Source organism: Ambystoma mexicanum, chromosome 1p (genome assembly GCF_040938575.1).
Source record: "Ambystoma mexicanum isolate Mex_15411 chromosome 1p, UKY_AmexF1_1, whole genome shotgun sequence".
In the NCBI taxonomy this organism is placed as follows: domain Eukaryota; kingdom Metazoa; phylum Chordata; class Amphibia; order Caudata; family Ambystomatidae; genus Ambystoma; species Ambystoma mexicanum.
Genome location: NC_090921.1, coordinates 1324312687 through 1324329129, shown reverse-complemented (window position 1 = coordinate 1324329129; position 16443 = coordinate 1324312687).

The window sequence follows — 16443 nt, the reverse complement described above, 5'->3', positions numbered from 1 at the left end:
AAAACTGTGTTACACTGTAAAAGCGTAATCACAAAACATATACCTTAAGTATAAGGCATGTGTGTAAAAATAAAGTAAAATTAACCCTGAACTAGACGAAAGCAGAATAAAGATTTGTCCTTGCAAAATTAATTAAATAAAGGAAGAACACTCTTCATAATCACCACAGTGGAGATAAACATGGCTAGACAGCACCTTCTGTCCAAACTATTCATTAGAGGGGAATGGGCAGAGCAGGAGCAGGAAGTCTGGCTATCCAGCATGATGTAATAGGTCACCTCCACAAGCACGGATGTGTGGCAGGACAGTGGCCTATTACATCAAGCCTTGACTGAGTTTTACATGACTCAGAATATCAAAGAGGAGCAGCTTAAAAAGGTCCGACTCACTGCCTACATATACCTCCATGTGGTAGTCATAGAAAAAAAGTACAGAGATAGTGTCAACGTTGGCTAAAATCAGTCTGACCTTTTAAATCAAACCCAGAGTGAATTGAGGCAGGTAGAAGAAAAGATGCGAGAGTCAGAGTTAGGAAATCTCATCAAACTATAAACCAACAAAGAGATGAACTGATGGAACAGGTTGGCACCTTGTATCAGGAAAAATAGGCCCTATACCAGGAGGTATGCAAATTAAGAACACACTTACAGAAAAGAGAGTCAGACCTTCAGGAACTGACTGACCTAAAAACTGAGTATGCAAATGTAATGGGGCACATAAGCCAAGTAGAAGGTGATCTACAATAGACCACCCAAGCCAAAGATGTGCAGGGACAGGAGATTCCTCTCCTGCAACAAAAATGTTCTGAGTTTTCCCAAGCAATACAAGAGGAACAGAAAAGAAATGAGGCCCTTTCTGATGAGAACAGGGGACTCGAGAGCCAGGTAGCAGCGCAAGGGAAGGTAATAGAGGTGAGTCAAGCCCTGATAGCAGAACACAAGGCTCAGGTCTTTGCCTACCGTCAATAGATAGGGGCTGAGAAGGAGAAACTTGAGAAGTTAGGAGAAGAATGTGCTAGGTTAAGTCAATACTTGAGGGACCCTGAGTGGTTAGAGAGGGACAGGGCCACCCCTGATCACAGTGTGATGCCCTCTGTACCAAGGGCCTTGGACCCATTTACCATCCTGTATGCGCAAGACACTGCTAACTTCATGGCCACAAGTTCACAAGAACCAGAAACCTTGAGGCAGCCGGACTCAAGTAGGCCCAGCATGATTGAGCAGACAGGCCACCGCCCATCAGAGATTGATGGACGAGCATCCCTGTACAGGTTACAACATATTATGGCCCATGTATCTGACCAGGAAGACTCCAATGAGGAGAAAATCAGGGAGATAGACTTGAAGAAACATCATCTACAAAGGGACCATTTGGTTCGCTTTGCACAGAAAAAAAGAGCATGAATTGAGGCCCCAAAATAGTATTCTGAAAATCTCAATACCAATCAGGGAGATGGGGGGAATTCTCCACCAACCCTGGAAGCAGGGAGGAGTCAGAAGACTACTCTCCTGTGCGAAAGAGGGAGTCCAAGGGGAGTGAACCAGGGAGCCCAAGCCACAACAGGGGAGATGAGCCTAGGCCCCATCATTCTGGGAGAAACTCCCAAGCTCAAAGAATTAGGGAGTGCCTAGAGAATAGGAATGGGACCTCAAATAGTAGCAGCTCTGAGTCTTCAAAAGAAGGCTAACAAAAAAAAGAGAACTCTGGTGAAAGACCCCATTAAACAGATAAAAGCTATCAGGAGTTCCATGGCTTTGTACCACAAAAATGCCAAAAATTCTGTCTGGGAGCATCTGGAGCTATATGAACAGATGATGACATCTTTTGACATTAAAAATAATCAGAATTGTATAAAGTTTGCCAAATGGGCGTTTTCTCCAGAGTACTCCAGCTTCTTTGCTGGGCTGGAAGACCAGAACCATTCAAGGTGGTCCACCTATAAGGTGCCCATCTTGAAGCACTTCTCCATGCACAGAAGCCCCCAGGAGGCCCACAAGACTACAATCTGTAGTGTGGAGAGGCTCAGGCCCCAAGAGAATGTGTTCAGGAACTAAAACAGGCATTTGCACAAACTACTAGGCGGGTGCACACGAATAGTAGGGAATTTGTAAATACCTATTTCATGCACTCCCAAAGTACACCATGACCCAGTTGGTAAGGGATTTCCATGATGACAGGACCCTGGGCTGGTTAATAGAGCAAGCTACCCAGATCTACGAGGTCCAAAAACCGGTAGAAACCAAAAACCCAACCAAAAACCCCAAACCAACCAACACCCCGCTGGACCTAGAAATGGGGGGAGCCTAAAAATAGACCTTCCCAAAATCAACCAAATCAGAGGCATAGAAGACCGTCTGATCAATCACAAACACGTGGGAGTCAGGCAGGGTACCCTGAAATGTGCCCCCTAACTCTGCCAATTACATCAGCCCTAGGTATAAGGGCAACAGGCCCATCTTGGGGTATGTGTGGACACCCCCGGCCCAGGGGCGAGGTCCAATAAGGTGAGTATGGCCCAGGGAACTTCCCTCCAAACTTTCCTCAGGAGGGCAGTAATCCTCCAAATCCTGGTTTAAATTTCTTCCCCCGGTACCCTCAAAACCCCAACATGCAGGACAACCCTCCTTACTCTCCCCGCTTTCAGGAGTCTGGACCACCAAATCCGGTAGAGAGGAGGCCAAGGGTGGAGGGCTACCAGGGAAACCCCCAGTATCCAGGTTACTCTGGGAGAAGGCATAGTTACCCATCACAAGACTAACCCAGATTTGACACAAGACCCCTGTACCAGCCGGAGCGGGTCTCAAGACCTGAGTCGCATGTTCAGGGCTCAGCAGAACCCTCCGATGAATATGGCAGCCCAGAATAACTCAAACCAAGGGTTGGAACAATGACGGTGAGAGAACCCCTGATAACCCACCGGTTCCAGAGGAGGAGACATGGGAGGAAGGGGGATGCAAAGCCCTAGAGGAAGCTTCCTTCCTCACCTGCGAAAAGCCCCTAGACACCCCGGAACCAGAACTTAAATCTCCTGCCTCTGAAAATCTGCAACCCAGGGAACAGAGGGTGGGTAGGAGAAACAAAGAGACAAAAAAGACCCATTTTGTGTAGGAAGTCAGTGTCCTCCAGTTTGAAGGGGAAGAATCATTGGAGGATTCTGGGAAGAAAGTCTTCTCCTTCAAGGATGGGGGAATTCCTCCCAAAGAAATCGCCCATCCCCGAGCCCCAGAAAAGTAATCCTGTAAATGTAACAGTAACTAAGGGATCCTCCCCAAAAACGGATTCTAGTGACTGTCTCCAGGAAGAGTGGGCAGCACAGAATCAAGGGAAAAAGGGGATTCCAAAATCTCACCTATTTCAGGATGCCAAATTTTATTTACAGATTCCCGAACTCCGACACAGAAAACTGTCCAGGATTCCCCAGTTTCAGAGTCCAAAATAAAGAAACTAACTACCCAGCTTGCCCAAAATGGCCATTACCGTTGCCCATTGAAGGAGAAAGAAGGTAGGTTCTATGCCCCTGTCCGGGTGTAAGGGCAATGTACATTTTTAGCACTGATGGACACCTGATCCCAAGCCACTCTTCTGTCCAAAAGGGCCTTTGAGCAGCTTAATTCATGAATGGGGGAGAGACACCAAATTCCTCTGAACCCTCTTCCTGGACAACTCCAGAACTTAGACAGGAATGAAATTCTCATCGAAGGGACTGCAGATTTGGAGATTAAAATTGGGTGACACCAGGTGAAACATCCAGTTATAGTTGTGACTCCAGAGGGGACTGACATCCTTTGGAGGTTTTCTCCCGTAATAGACTGTGTGAACAAGGTCCTCTGGACTCAGGCTAACCGGCCAATAAAATTGAAACAGAGCACCAACTATGTCAGTTGAAATGGCACAAGCCGCATGGCTGAACAGCGATCTGACCAAATTGAGTTCCCTTTTCAAAACAATCAACTACCTGACATTACTGTAATTGCTGTAGGACAACAAACAGGTGATGGGAACTCCTCTCCATTTCTGAAAATCAACCTTCCTTCCAGTTTCAAGTGTCATTCCACACTGGAAGGAGATACCATGACATTTTCTACCGATTCCCAATTTGAAAATCTAAGTCCTGTAGTAAAAAGTGATGAAAAACCAGCTCAAGGCATGGCTGAGGTTCAGAAAAAGGGTGAACAGCTGTTCCTCCCCATTCAGGTAAATGAGCGGGGGACCCTGTTCTCACAAGAGTAGACCTGAATAGTGAAGAAAGCTTCATCAGCGAAGCGTTATTCAGGAAACTCCCAAAAGATCAGACCATTCCCGCTGTTGAGTCTGTTTATCAGTGGCTATGGGGCCTGGAAATTCCCTATTCGCAGTTGTATGCTAAAAATGTCTATCTCTGGTAAATGCATAGAGTATAATTGTTGGGTCGTGTTGAGGTGTTCCCTCTGCCTTCTACTTAGGCAGTGACATTCTCTCCCAATTGACAATTGATTTGGATCTCATTAATGGCCAAGCCCAGTCACAACTGGAGGGTAACCCGAAGGGCCTTGGCAATCCTAAAGAAAGCCTTCCGGTCGGCCCCATTGCTACCAAAGGCAGTTGAAGTTCAAAAGTGGAGAGGAGGTCACCATCCCAGCCTGGCCTTCAAGATCTGCATCCCCAAAGGAGATCTGTCAGAAGAGAAATGGGCCCACATCAATGCGTTAAAAAGTTGTCACCCCAGACACACTTTGCGGCTGATTGATGAGCCAAAAGAAAACCAAGCAGAGGAACCATCTGTAGAATGAGAAGAAAGGAAAAGAATAACCTGAGGGAAGTATTTAGATGCATAGGTATATTTATATCAATGAAAAAACTTTGTTAAGGGGACGTTATGGTTAAGTTGCGCTACTAAATACCTATCAAATTCAGTGAAAAAACTTTGTTAAAGGGACGTTATGGTTACAAGTAAAACTGAAAAAACCACTAAGCAACCATAACTCGTGCCACCACCGTGCACTGCTAAGAATAACACCCATGACATCAAAGATGACATCACAAATATGATTGATGACATCACTGATGACATCACATGTGCATTTAATTTTCATAGGAAGTCCCTACAAGGGGCTGTGAATGTAATGTTGGCAAAGCAGTGTCAGGGGTCATCTGGAGATGTGTGATGAACTATATACTTGATTATGCAAAGTATTGCTCCAAAGAACATCCCATTGCAGTGTTGTTTCTAGAACAGGAACCTACTCATACAGAAACATAAGCATTGGCTGCAGCATACACCATAGAGATGTAATAATTCTAATTTTCCCATGTTGGATAGTAAAACGGTGAATGCTCCTGTATCACACTTTTGCATACTGTGAAACATATACTAAGTAGGTAATAATGCATCACTTACTACATACTTGTACTACTACACACAAAAAATTAAGAGACCATAATGTATACAAATATGGGGCTTATACAGGGTGAGTAAAGTAAGTAAACAAGAGGCAGTATCATGAGCCACTGTGTATAACCAACATGATTATCTTTACACATATAAATGATTGCTGTGTTTCAGGCCTGCTTCTTCCCCTATGTATGTGCACCATAAGATGCGATTGAATTCTAATGAAAGTATTGTAAGAACATGTGAGAATAGCAACGTCTACAAATATAATACCTTTTGAATTTTAAGTTTTTGACTGTCAGTGAATAAACTCACCTGGCCTAGATATGTCAGTGAACAAAAAAAGAAGGGGCTAGACATGTGATGTCATCAGTGATGTCACCAATCATATTTGTGATGTCATCTTTGATGTCCTGGGTGTTATTCTTAGCAGTGCACGGTGGTGGCGCAAGTTACGGTTGCTTAGCTTACCATAACTGGCGAATTTCAGGGGTATTTCATTTTTACTTGTAACCATAACGTCCCTTTAACAAAGTTTTTTCACTGAATTTGATAGGTTTTTAGTAGCACAACTTAACCATAACGTCCCCTTAACAAAGTTTTTTCATTGAATTTCATAGGTTTTTATGAGTCCAAATTAATCATAACGTCCCTTGAACAACTTTTTTTCAGTGAATTTCATACGTTTTTATTAGTGCAACTTAACCATAATGTCCCCTTAAAGTTTTTTTTTTTCATTGAATTTCATAGGTTTTTATTAGTGCAACTTAACCATAACGTCCCCTTAACAAAGTTTTTTCATTGAATTTCATAGGTTTTTATTAGTGCAACTTAACCCTAACGTCTACGAACATCTGACTTCATTCCGGAACTTTCGGACAGTGCCAAATGACCATATGCTGGCGCGCGGCATGATGACGTGTCCGAGAACCCGTCCGCACTTCACGATAAGATCCGTGCTTCGCAGACAGTTCGGAACTGCATTTTCTACTGATCTAGGAACTTTCAACTTCCCTTGCACAGCTCCAACACCTATTCCTACTCATCCATTAACAATCTAGTACACAGTACATACTTTTAGCAAAACAAAAAAAATGCATCCAAAAACAATAAAAGAAATGTTCCTTTAGGAACCACCTTTCACAGTTAAAAAAACAGAAGTAAAAAAAAACTTATATACTCCATCTACTTTATATTTCTCAGTAAAGCAATAAGATTTTCCAACATTTACATTTGCATTTTGTGTTATGCTAATGGCGATATTGTGGCGTTTATCCCCCGTTCCAGGGATGGAACAGTGGATACCGGCCTGGCAGGCCAAGTTATCAGCCCAAGCGAAGCAACGGTGGATAATGAGGTCTCTGGACCATTATCCCCCCATTCCAGCCCCTGTAATGTGGGATGAAGGCCATTAGCACACTAGGTTCCCAAAAATCCTTTTCCAAGATGGCCACCATGGAAAGGGAAGGCAGGGTTCCGTACAGGACCCCTCTTTGCTTTCCATTGCAGCCTGCAGAAAGCAAAAAGAGAACCCTATGACCATATTACCACAAGCACATTTTTCTTCCCTTTCAAACCTATCCCAATTTCGAATAACTTTACCACAAAGCCAGTCCCAGGTGGACATGGCCACTTTCACCCCATGTGTTGTCCTTCGTGGTCATGGCCAGTGACCTGATTGTCAGGATCATGACCTTATTCCATGACCCGAACAATCTTGCCACTGCCCATGGCCAGAGGCTACACCTCAGTCACCAAAGGTAAATCACAATTTTTTGTACCTACATTTTGACACTTGTCAAAAAACAAAATCCATTCAGACTTTATGAAAACATTTACATATAGATCCATAATCTTTTTGCAAACCTTTGTGTAGATTTGTCAAACGGCACCACATTTATAAGCCTTTTCAATATTTTGGGACCCCCCTCTAATTTTGCCCCCTCTCAACAAAATCCCACCAAACTTCGCAAAAACATTTATATCTAGTTCTATTATCAGTTTGCCAAATAAAGTGTAGATTCGTCAAATTGCACCTCATTTATAAACCATTACATTATATTGAAATCTCCCCTCTAATTGTGTCCCCCCTTGACAAAATCCCACCAAACCTCGCATAAACATTAATATCTAGTTCTATTATCAGTTTGCCAAATTAAGTGTAGATTTGTCAAATGGCACCTCATTTATAAGCCTTCACATGATTTTGAGACCCCCTCTAATTTTGCCCCCTCTTGACAGAATCCCACCAAACGTTGTAAACCCATTCGGAATCAGTACAGGAATATAATTGCAAAGTTACATGCAGTTTCATTGAGTTTTGCCAAAGTTATATGTCATCCAAAAACTGCCCCAAACATCTCAAGTGTCCCTGAACTTCTCAAGACTGTTTGCGAACATCCGAACTGTTCGCAGACTTTCGCAGCAAAAACCACCTGTTTTTTTGCTTCTTGCAGCCATATTCCATCCCATCCTCATCACCCCTCACCTTCCCAGAGATTATTTGATAAGTTTGACAAGTGCAATGTTGTGTTTTTTAATATGTTTTTACTGCGATGTCCGAGGACACCGACCGATGTCTGCGAATCCAAGATGGCGGGCGTTTCCAAAAATCTGACGCACCTCACGCTTCATATCAACCAATCAGCGAACATGTTGTGTGCCCGAGGACATGACGCAAGTCAATTAGCCAATCGTTGTCCTGTCCGCGGAGCGAACAGGGAAGTGTGTCCGTGGAGCGGACATAGATATCACTAATATTTTTGCCTTGTGTTTTGGTCGTTTAAAAAAAAATACTGGATGGATTTACACCAAATTAACAAAAGCACACTTTCGGGACCAAGCCGCTGCTCCTACCGCAAATTTCGTGGAAATCCGTCCAGCGGTTTGGGCAGTAGGCGCGAGCAAAGTTTTTTCCCATTATGTCTATGGGTAAAAAATAAACTTTGGGACCCCCCCTATAACTTTGCCCCCCCTTGACTAAACCTCACCAAACTTTACAAAAAAATCCAGAGTGAGCCATATACAGTTTTTGCAGAGTTTGGTGAGGATTCGCCCCGGGAGAGCGAAGTTAGAAACCACCCAAAAAGTGTTCTTCCTATGGGTTTAGCAACTTAACCATAACTACATGGCCGCTACTGCAGGCCATGTAATAACAGGGAGTATTTTCCTTTAGTGTTACTTTAAAAATGAAAAAGTGTGTTTTAAAAGTCAAGTACTGGCCTGGTCCTGTTGAGTAAATTGCTTGATGTTACTATAAAAATGAAAATAAATGTTTTAAAATCAAATTGTTGTTCTTGTCCGATTGAGTAATCTACTAGGTGTGATGGTAAAGATGAGAAATGCTTATGTCCTAGAAAGTGTACATTGTAATTATTGGTCCACTGTTGTAAATCTTCTGGGAGACCTGTAATTGAAAAATCCTAAAACCTGTTTTGTATTTTTCTTCTATTTGATGATTAACTCCATTACCTCCTAGACTGTTGAGGACCTCCCCGGGGACCTGGAAGGAAAGGAAGGAAAGAGGGTGCCGTTCCATACCCTCCAACATAAAGATGGAAAGAGAATCATGGAGTGCCATTCCTAGATGTAGAAGAACTCCACCAAATGAACCCCATTCTGCCCTTCTCTTCCTCAACAAGAAGTCATCGAAGGGCATGGGGGGATTCTTTGGGGTCCATTTAAAGCCCACGACAGAAATCCCTTTGCCTCAAAAACGCATTTCCATATTTCACCCAAGCACAAGAAAATGACCTACATGCAGAACGGCATTACATTTGCTGTTCTGTTTTCTGAATACTAAAGCTGTACACATGACATTCAAGACGGCTCTCCAATTTGCTCTTGATTTCATTTTAAAACATCACAAATTTGTGCTCTGCATGAAAACCCACCCTGGCATGCTTTACTTCTGCTGAGTACCAACAAGAAAGGCAATACATTTCCAGAACAGCTGATGTACTGGGAAATCACTTGAAGGCGAAGAATTCGGTTTTCCACTTAAATACGGCTTGTGTTTTCTTTTGCTATAAACCATTGAGCACAAACTGCAGTAATTGAAACAAATAATGCTGCGTTTCTTTTTCTCATGTCAATTTCCAAGAAATGCCTGGCAGTATATCTCTGTGTCCAGAAACTGACAATATCTGTAAAAGCACTCCAGAAGGTTAATTAACAATAAACTGTGCAATAGAAACCACATTAGGAAACGCAAAATGAACTGAAATAAAAACACGTGTGAATTTGCTCTTCTGAAAACCAGGAAAATGCAGGTTAAAAGTGAAATGACAAATGGCAACATTGCTTGCACAGAAACAGTATTGTATATGTGGGGATGAGGGGTTTGGCACTAAAATGTACATTTTATTTATCCCAAAAAAGACTTGGTTTATTTTGACAAAAAGAAAAAAAAACCTTTGAAAACAGCAGAACAGGTTTGGTCCAGGCATTTCAAAGGTGCTCTGCCCCCCCATGGGGAAATAATTACCTCCATAAGTGGACCAGCCCCTATGGGCATATGAAAGGCTCAAAGTGCGGGAGTTCGCAGCCTCGTCAGACTGACCGGCAGCCCTGCCAGAATGAACAAAGGCGGCCAGTTGGGCTGGGCATAACAGTGAGGTGTGATTTCCTCCAGCAACTCTCTGAAGGGAGAACTGTCAAAACTTCAAAAGACATCATAAAAGCTCTTTGTTGCCAGCCAAGCTTGGCAGAGACAGTTGCTGTAGGGGTTTTGAGGACCACCCACATCTGTGACAAATGCACCCTATTGATGGACTTAAAAGAACTGTTGTACATTAAGACATTTGTTTCAGCACCCTAAATAACCAACAATTTGATATTATGCCAATATTTCATGTGCATTTTAAACAGGCAAGATGAGACCCAGGGCATGTTGCTAGCACCTGGGGAACTGGAATGGCAGGACAAATACATTTCTGGGTGAAGTATAAATAACACAGACATATAACTTGGTGAAAATATGCAAAATAGTAATGAGCATATGTGTAGCTAGTTGCAGAATTTTAAATATTATGATTCTCCTAAAAATTCCAAAATTGTGCCCAAAAGAGATGCTACCTCACACAGAGTTGCCGATCGGGCGGTCCAATTCCCTGTGAAATATAGAATCTGCATATCTGTTTCTTTTGATGGTGACTAGTATAGATTTGAAGTTCGCTCCATAACTTAGTTTTGGTAAAAAGTAACTGTGGTGAGACAAAGGAAGTCATAAAACACACACATATAAAATGATGTCATTTCCCCTGGACCAATCATCCCGGAGTGAGGCGGGAGGACCGATAGGTTGGCCTATCCTAGGATAGGACTAATTCTTGGATGCTTTCCTCCAGATTGTGAAATTCTATGCTGTCACTTTGTCTATATAAGGGGGAGACAGAGACACACACTGAACCTACAAACCTAATTACTTGCTTCTGCTTGCCTTATTTCCTGAACTGCTGACTCAAACCCAAAACCAGATTCAGAGACAAACCACTGATCCAGATCCAGGCAGAACCACTGATCCAGATCCAGACAGTACCATCCATCCAGATCCAGGCAGAACCATCCCATTTAGTAGAGACCAGCTGTCCACAGTGACCAGACGTTGCTTAGCTGTCCCGCATCACATCCAGGAGAGCCCAGCTGTCCCAGTGACCAGAACCCTGGCCCCACTGTCCAGAGATGTTGCCGGTTGTCCAAATCTCAAATTCAAGCTTACTTTGTATGTTTTACGTCACCCAGTCCCAAAAACTGCATATCCCGCTCTTTTAATGTTGCATCGCATACAAAATCCTATTAACATCTCATATGAGATCCCAAATTGCCAGTATCATCTGTTCACCTTTTCCCCTAGAAGAATCTGTGTTAGTCCATATCTGTTAGTGTATTCCTTTTATCATTATTTCAGTTATCTGTGTAAGTCCTTAGTACCATTTTGAAATAAAATAATTATTTTCCCTATATGGAGGTACGCAGTGCGAGCTGGCTAACATTCGAAATGAACCCCTGTGCGCATAGTGTCTTTCTTTAATAAAATAGCCCTTAAAATTTACCTCAGTAAAACTGGTCATTGAGCAACAAAAAACAAATTTGCATATGTAGTGTGTTTTTCTCTAAATTCCGATTTGCCTCTTTCCCATAAAAAACCCAAACATAATCCCATTAAGAATCTTCCCTTTGCCTCAGAATCCTGTCTGTTATGTGCCATTGTTTCTTATCCAAAAAACGATTTACGATTTTGAAAGCTCTGTCCCTTTTTTTAGCTGCTATTCAGTTTTAAACCCATGTGAAAAACAAATTGCAATTCTGCTGCGTGTTTCTTGTCTGCATTATTTTCCTTTCAGAATCAATTTTCTTACCTTTGTCACGTTGCTTGGTGCTCTGTTCAGCAGGCTGTAAGATCCCTGTCTTTTAAGTGCAGCCACACCGAATTTCTGTCATAGCTATCCTACCACAATTGTAAACTGAGATACTAGACAGAGTAGCATACTTACAAATCCAGCAATATCTAGAAACCAACAAACTCTTAGGTGCCTGCCAATCCAGATTCAGACCGCAGCAGGGCACAGAAACCGCCTTAATCAACCTCAAAACCCAAATTAATGAGATTAATGACAAAGGAAACACCGCCATGCTTCTCCTCCTTGATCTGTCGGCAGCCTTCGACCTGGTAGATCACACAGTCTTGTACGAACACCTGGTCTCTGGGCTGCCCACTTCTCAAAAGAGGCCGTAGCCTGGATCCAATCATTTTTGGACAATCGTACCATGAGAGTCTTCTCCTCACTAGCTTCAGCAGACCCCATCAAAATAACCTGCGCTGTCCCCCAAGGATCCTGCGTCTCCCCCAACCTTTACAATATCTTTACCAAGCCCCTATTTGACAAGTTGGACAAACTGGGTGTCTCATACACTAACTATGCAGATGACACCCAGATTCTCATACCCCTTTCGGGCAACTTCGACTCCAATACGGCCTTGGTAAACAAAATATACCACATCATTTAGGCATGGATGGCCACACACGACCTATGCCTGAATGATGAGAAAACCAAAATACTGCTCCTCGGATCCAACATCAACCTAAAAAAACACAGTCCTGACTACAAGGCCTTCAACATAGACGGCAACACTATCACAGTCACCAAAACAGTGAAAACTTTAGGCTTTCACCTTGACTCAGCCATGTCACTAAAAAAACAAGTGAACTCTTTAGCATCCTCTACCGCTTTCACGTGCAAGCTTATCAGAGCAAGTAGAGCATTCCTCTCCCAAGCTAGCTGCATTACCATTGCCAACGCCTTAATACTATCCAGGCTCGACTACTGCAATGCCATGTATCTAGGAGCCAACAAACACATAACAGACAAGCTCCAAACTCTGCAAAATAACGCATTCAGGACAGCTCTTAACCTACCACACAAGGAACACATATCCAACAAAAGAAGAGAACACAAATGGCTCAAAATTTGCGACTGCATCTCACTCAAAACAGCATCACTCACCTTCAAATGCTTAAACAACGCGGCCCCCCTTACCTGGCAACCAGAATAGTAAAATGAACCTCCACCAGACCCATGAGAATGACCAACGCTTACTGCCTACAGGTACCCAAATTCAGACAGAAAAAAACGGGCGGTAGCAGCTTCCCTGTCATGGCAGCCCAGCACTGGAATGCCCTCCCTCTCAACATCAGAACTGACCAACCCTATTACAGTTTTAGGCGTAACACCCTCACCTGGTTACGCTCCAACGATCCCCATGACTGAACAATGCCCCTCCACCTAGCCTTCCTCACTGTATATATGTATATAAACTGACCTGCTAAATGTACAATACTGTATGTATATTTGTATATATGCCTAATTAACATACCCTGTAAATAATGTAATGCTCTGCTCACCATTCAACTGTTTCCTACCCTCTAACCAAGTCCTTATGTATACGTACTCTTCTGCTCTCTGTTGCACCCTGTTACCTCTGGGTTTTGCGCGCTATATCAAATAAATAAACAAACAAACAAACAAGTAACAAGCGAAATCCCAGTATGCCATTTTGCTCACTTTGAAGGTTTTCGTTTTGTTCTTTGGCCTCATATCTTGGGGTGGTGAGCTGTACTTTAAATCTGATTTTCCCCTTGTCATTCTGACTCCCTGCCACTGATTTCTATGCACAAAGAATTTAGTCATCAAGTGTTTGGGTAAGTGTTGCAGCAGGAGTGATTAACCTGTGTGCTATCTGTCATTTTGAAGAAAAGTAATTTTGTTTCTGCTTCCATTAAAGGTTTATGTATCTTATGTTAGGAGTGTGAAGTAACTGTATTGGGGGATTTTTGCATGCATACTGCCACACAGCGGTGGCTGCTGCCCCAATTTTGATTTGCTTGATTTTCTGTGAATTCTAAAAATCAATAAATATTTCATTGTTACACACTGGCCTGGTTCATAGTCCATTGCGACACGGGGTGTGTGTTTAAGGGGGTGTGAGTTGAGTTGGGTGCCTACTCAAAACAAGAATCCAGGGTTGACATAAAATAAAAGGGCGTTTTTATTGTGCACCACATTCATGGTGAGGGGAAGAAGTCCCAGGCTGGAGTGTGCTGTGTCATAAATCCGTAACAAGAGCAAGAAGAGAGTGGGGTTTCTGTTTCCTTGTGACCTTGGTTCATTCCAGAAATCTCTGATAGAGCAGGTGCACTCTTTTCCCCGTCCTGAGGGAGTGGCGCTCTGGTCTGCACTCCACTCTTTTCAGATTTTGGGTTTTGGTCCTGGGCCCCCCCCCCCCTTTCCAGTAGCTCCAGCTCCGGCCTGTAGAGGCAAGGAGTTATTTAATCTGTCGAGAATAAAAGAGAGGTTAAGTATTTATACAGTACTCATTTCCCTGGTATGATCAACGAACGAATTGACAACAAAACAACGAGTTACACATTACCTTTCATTTGACGAATACAATTCAGACACAATCATTGCTTTTGGTACATTCCTGAGAAGTATATGTTGGTTTACTCCCTGTAAATGTGTGATTTTCTCCATCAGCTTTCTGTTCTTTACTTTTATTCTTCAGATGGTTCATGGGCTCTACCCTCACTGGGTTCAGTCACAAGGTCTGTTTGGGATGACAGCTTTTCAACTAATGTATATGACCCCATTTCTCTTCTGTTTGTTCTCCTTTAGGGATGCAGATCTTATAGGCGACAGATGAGATTTTGTCAACAATTTCAAAAGCACCGCGCCAAAAGGGGAAGAACCTCTGCTCTTTGGTCTGGTTCCTTTGAAAATTATACAGGTAGACCCTGTCTCCTACTTTGTACTCTTTCTTGGTGGTCTTTAAGTCGTAGTGGGTTTTCATCCCCTCTGCCAACTTTTCTAAGTTTCGCTCAGGATAGGCAAACGCATGCTGAAGGTGTTTTAGTACATTTTTAATGTACTCATGGGTTGTGGATGCGTTAATCAAGGTCTGCTCTTCAGTTCTGTAGAGCAGATGCTGAGGTAGCACCATTTTTCATCCAGTCATGAGCTTGAATGTAGACATTTTTGTCGAAGAAGATGGTGTGGACCTGATGGCCACCAGGACAAACAGTAATCGGATGTCCCAACTAGGTCCAGAGTTCACCACAAACTTCTTCAAGATGCCCACAATTGTTTTATTGTACCTCTCGCTCCCCCGCAAGAGGCTAGGCGGTAGATGGAGATTTCGCTTTACCCTGAGTATCTCCCACATCTTTGTCATTGCCTCACTGGTAAAATGACTTCTTCGGTCTGGTTCAATCCTTAGGGGAAGGACGAAATGAGAGAAGATGGGATTGATCATTAGAGCGGCAGCTGTTTCCGCCTTACAATTTGGGGTCGGAAGACATTCCACCCACTTGGTAAACAAGCATGTCACGGTCAACATGTAATCCTCTAGAGGAGTGAATCACTGGCCCAATGAAATCGACTTACAAATCTGACCAAAGTAGTGTCATTCCCCTTTTCTGTCGGGGAGCTCTGTGTGTGAGGGAACTTGGCTGAAACTGGGCTCACACAAGGCACGCCTTTAAGTAAAGGTCAAGGTCCTGACCCATGTGTGGCCAGTATGCAACCTCTCGCAAGATTTCTAAGGTTGTATGAAACCCCCTATGACCAGCAGTCACTGCGTCATGAGTGTGACTTAACATCAGGCTTTGGAATGATGTAGTTACCACCCACTGGTCACATCCAGATATGATCTCCGTACCAACAAACCGTCTTGGATTCAGAACATTTTGGAAAACTTCATCAACACCCAGAGATCCTCTTTCGGATTCTGTCAGAAGAAAATTCACAGGGGTTTCAATGTGTTGATAACATTTCCCAATAATCAAGTCTTTTTTTTGTGCTGTAATCAAATCAGCATCTGGTTTTTTTTACTCCACTGGGCAGTTGAGAGTTCATTTTGGGCATGTGTTTGGGATCTGCTGACTGCAGAGGTCTGGATTTCCCCCAACAGGTATCCAGTTTCTGTGAGATCCCCGTGGATGGCTCTGGTTTTGGCCAACTGGTCAGCCAAGTAGTTTCCAGTTTTGTCTGGTCGCTCGTTTTTGGAGTGACCTCTGATCTTTTTCCAATAGATGGTCATATCATTAGAGATGATCAGATCATCAATGGATTGGATTAATTTCCAGTGCTTGAGCATGCAGCACGCCTCGATTTTACCAATTAATTAGGTGCTACATGAACCCATTCCTGACATAATCTGAATCTGTGATAATGACCAGTTCTTTGAGTTGGTGTTGTACGGTAGTGAGGAAGGCTTGATGTACAACCATCAACTCTGCGACCTGACTACTTCTGGGACCTATTTTGTACCCAGCAGAGGGCTCTGGGGCATCATTCACCCAGGTATTCCCAATGCCACTCACTAGTTCTTTTCCCCCGTGATTATCAACATTGTAGGAGCACACATCCAGATAAACTGTGGGTATCCCCTGGCATGTGTCTTCCTCATACATTTTGTGCGGGGAAGTAAGGTATGCCTCCATATTGTCTTTTGGTCTTTAGAGTTTGGTCCTCAAGACAGTATTCTTGAGCATATTCATGCAAGTCAGCCAAACC